Source organism: Gastrolobium bilobum, unplaced genomic scaffold, assembly GCF_033153095.1.
Source record: "Gastrolobium bilobum isolate Gb01-03AN ecotype WA unplaced genomic scaffold, APGP_CSIRO_Gbil_v1 utg11277, whole genome shotgun sequence".
NCBI lineage: Eukaryota > Viridiplantae > Streptophyta > Magnoliopsida > Fabales > Fabaceae > Gastrolobium > Gastrolobium bilobum.
This window is the reverse complement of record NW_026895347.1, coordinates 103907-107945: the sequence shown is the minus strand read 5'-3', so window position 1 is coordinate 107945 and position 4039 is coordinate 103907. Positions and strand designations below refer to the sequence as shown.

Sequence of the window (4039 nt, the reverse complement as noted above, 5' to 3'; positions counted from 1 at the left end):
GGCGATCACTCCCTACCCTTGCCAGCTCTTGGATTTTACATGGATACCATTAGTGTGACACCCTCCCTTGTATGCATCCAAGAGAGTTGTTTGCTAAGCGGAATTAGAGTTCGTTTGTCACAATTATATGTACTGAAAAATCATTTTGACTTTCCTAATTAAAACACATAGTTGAAATCGGTTTACTTACAAAAATCAAAGTACTTTCAAAATTCTTAACTTGATGAAATTATTATTTTTCTTGGCAGACGTTGCTGTCTTCCAAAATTCGTATAAAATCCAGTTTTCAAAATTCCCTTGTAACGTTTACATAATCTGAAAGTAGACACGTGGGGCTTCGCGTGCATATAAAATATAAGCGAATCGGAGGTCTGTAGCCCCACTAAATATAACTCGTAAAGTGCTTGTTAAATCTGTTTAGAAAATCAGCATTCAAACCTTAGAAATTTTTTTTCGCAAAGCGTTTCCGGAATTTGTTTTCAAAATACTTGCTGATCCCAAAAGTCTTAAAAACAGTAATAAAATCATAATTTAACAGTAATCCACACTACTCAATTTAATACAGTCATCCATCAAATAACAGCAACAGTAATAGTCCATACAGCAGCACATAACAACAAATATCCATATAATCATGTCTTCCAATGCTCTTTCGTCCTCCTGCCATTTTGTAAAAATAGCAACCCCAAAGGGGTGAGAAAAATCCCAGTAGTGTGGCAACACAACCAGTAATGCAACAATATTAAACTAGGCACAAAATTATAAACAGTCACATCAATCTTTCATTTTCCGTTAACATATCACAGTGTGTATATAACGCCATCATTACGCTCATAGCACCTTCGTGCGCGTACTAACATTTCATAGTGCGTATATAACACCATATTCATCATAATGCGTATACAACGCCTTCATTGCGCTCTTAGCACCGTCGTGCGCGCACCATTACAGTGGATATTCCATAATGGCTCCCATAAAGGTGAATTCCATCTGTGGACCTATGCAGACTGAAGCCAAGTGTCCCCTTCCCTGGTACCGAGGTATGCCTATATGATGCGTGCTCAAACGAATGCATATTTATATAGATATTATTATTAGCCAATGCAACATGAAATTTATGCATGTATGCCATGCTATGATGTCACACACAAAACAGAAAACAGATGCGGTATGATGTAAAGTGCATGCTTATATCATCATCATCATAACATATACTTCATGTACTTTGGATGCCATACTGCCACACCATCATTTCTTTTCATGACAGAGTTACCATCATAACATTTCCATAGGCAGAATACTTTCATCATAAATAACAGGATAATCATTAGGCACATGTGAGCAACAATTCACAACTTCATACACTAGTTAATAGTCACATTAGGTAATACCACGTAACACATACCTTGGGTCCAAGCAATAATCAACAGCACCAAAATTCAGCTCACTCATTAAGAGTTATGTGCACCTAAAATACATGCGGTATAAGTCAGAATTTTATTCATACAGTCCTATTATTTATAAGCTGATTTCATGCCTCCCAATATTCTTGTATTTTACTCAGCTTAACATGCATTTTATACCAACCAGATTCTTGCTTTCATACTAATTTCATGACTGATTAACAATAATAAAATCCTAAGTTCCCAACATATACCAATTCGGTTTCCTAATGTTGGAAGGGTGCTCAAGGTATTTTTGTCACAAAGCCACTTCTTCTAAACCTATGCTTACACTAATAAGGTCTTAAACATGCTGCCCCATGGAATACACAACATGAAAAGTTAAATACACAATGTAAACCAACAAAACAGTCCCCCACAATTTACAAGAGGATATATTCAAAGCTCACTATACTAATCATTACGGTTGCTCATGCCAATTTCATGAGTATTCAAGTGAATAACCTCAATCGAGTTATTATGCTACTAAGGCCCTTCTATGTTATACCACCCTTTGTCAGCAATTAATTTCCCAAGGTCTCATTAATTTCCTTTACTCAAAATTCTATTCACATCAATTAAACATGAAGGTTCACATCTTAGCATACCATCTTTGGTCTTCCTACACATACACCAACTAATTTTCTGATTTCCCTCCACTTAAACAATTTGTCAACAACACTTAGAATCCACAATTTCAACAGCATGCAGAATCGGTTTTTGACTCTTAACAATATGCATCAAATTCTGATTTCAATCAATTTTTTTTTATCTACTTGTTTACAACAATAAAATTCATAGCTCCATTATCATACAGAACCGATTACGAGAACCATTCCCTAATAGCTCAGAATTTTAATTAAATAAAACCACTTACATGACTTAAATTAAATCAATAATCCTTTAGTGTGAGATTTAACCAACTTAGACATGTGCCACTCTACTAGTTTTCTGTTTAATACAGCGGACCACCCCATAGCTTAAGGGACTTCAATTAATTTGGTTTACATAGCATTATACATTTAAATTAAACATACTTTAATTAAAATACTTTAATTAAACATACACTTGTTGTTTCCATCGTTCATTAGCCAAGGCAAAGTCTCTCCCCTAACATGTAAATGAATGGCCGAACAACCAAGACAGAAAGGGATTCTAATGTTTACTTGTATGCACACTAGGTTCTTGGGCAGTACAGTGAACTAAAAATCACAGGATATGAATGACAAAAAAATGTGTTCTTCCTAAATCCTACAAGCAGGTCGAAATGGAGAGTAAATGGGCTGGTTTTGTGGTTACCTTCTTGGTTGTACCCATGGTTTTCCAATCGGCTATGAGGAGGCACCCACCAATTGATACGTAATGGATCCTCATCCTCCCACTCTCCAACAATGCAGATTTACCACGGCATGCAAGAGAAATCATCGACTCTTCCAGAATTCAAACGTGCAGCAACATGCAAGGGAAAATTTCTAAGAAAGCCGAAGGAAAATGAGACAGAGATGAAGAGGACACACCGTACCTTGTTGGATGATTGAGGCTCGGCTGAACAAAATTGTTGCCACTCAATTGAACCAGTGAGGTAAGTAAAATAGAAGCTTAGATGGTAATTCTTTTTCACAGTTTTGTGGGTGTCTAGTTGGCTCAGTCTTCTGTTCTGAATGGGGAGGAAGAAATCAGTTTGGCTGATTCAAGAACAGGCAACGAAAAGAACAACACACTTAATCAGACTAATCGAGTAGAAGGAAGACAAGAAGTAAGAGGAACGTCCTACCCCCTTGCTCCAATGCACGCGGCCTGGTCATGGGAAGAGATGAACTTGAAAGTGAGAAATTGGTTCTGCCCCTAGTGGAGATCACCGTTCTTAGGGAAAGATGAGGATATAATAGTGTTTCAGATTTTTCTTTGTTAAATGAGGTACAACTGATTTGTTTCTGTTTGTTCTCTATCTCACGCCTAAATAGATGGTGGGGATGATGACCAGTTTCCTCTCTTGGTTTCACGGTTCAAGGGAATGTGAGTGAATCAATTTTGGGTTGAGAAGATATCAAGTCCTTGTTCAAGAAGGACCTTCAGCCGTGACATGGCTTGAAGAACAAAAAGCTTTCCTTGCTTAGTTGTCGAACATGCAAAAGGGAACAAGAGATTTTGTTTAACACACACTCAACATGCATTGGCTGATTGGATTTGGAGGATAAGGTAAGGGATCATGTGGAGAAGTACTTGGGCTGATTCTTGGCCTTAATTAGGGGCTTGGGCCGTGGCCCTAAAGGAGAATTGAGTTCAAATATATATTTATAAGTCCAAAGTACTCCTATCTTAAGAATTAATCCTTGCCTTATTATTTTATGTACCTTAACATTTTATGTATTGATGAACCCTTAGTTCATCAGGTTTTTAAGCATGAATTAATATCAATTTGTGTGATTAAATGGATGGAAAAGAGGTTAATGTCCTGGAAATCTCTCAAATACAAGTTCTGAAGCTTATGTTGAAAATTTACATTGTTTTTGTAGGGAAATGAAGCTCAAGAAGCAAAAGAGAGAAGGAAGAAGATTCTGAAGAATGGGAAAATTCTAAGTGTTGGGCGCTAAAAC

The 4039-nt window shown here is 36.9% G+C and overlaps 1 long non-coding RNA gene across 1 annotated transcript; it reads right to left on the bottom strand.

Moving 5' to 3' along the window:
* Window positions 1-445: 445 nt before the first annotated feature.
* On the bottom strand, window positions 446-3546 carry LOC133306548 (uncharacterized). The gene is made up of 5 exons (XR_009750909.1): window positions 3217-3546; window positions 2965-3099; window positions 2742-2872; window positions 1406-1468; window positions 446-660 (listed from the first exon to the last, which is right to left on the bottom strand). It is a non-coding gene; the product is annotated as an uncharacterized LOC133306548 (long non-coding RNA).
* Between the last annotated feature and the right edge of the window lie 493 nt (window positions 3547-4039).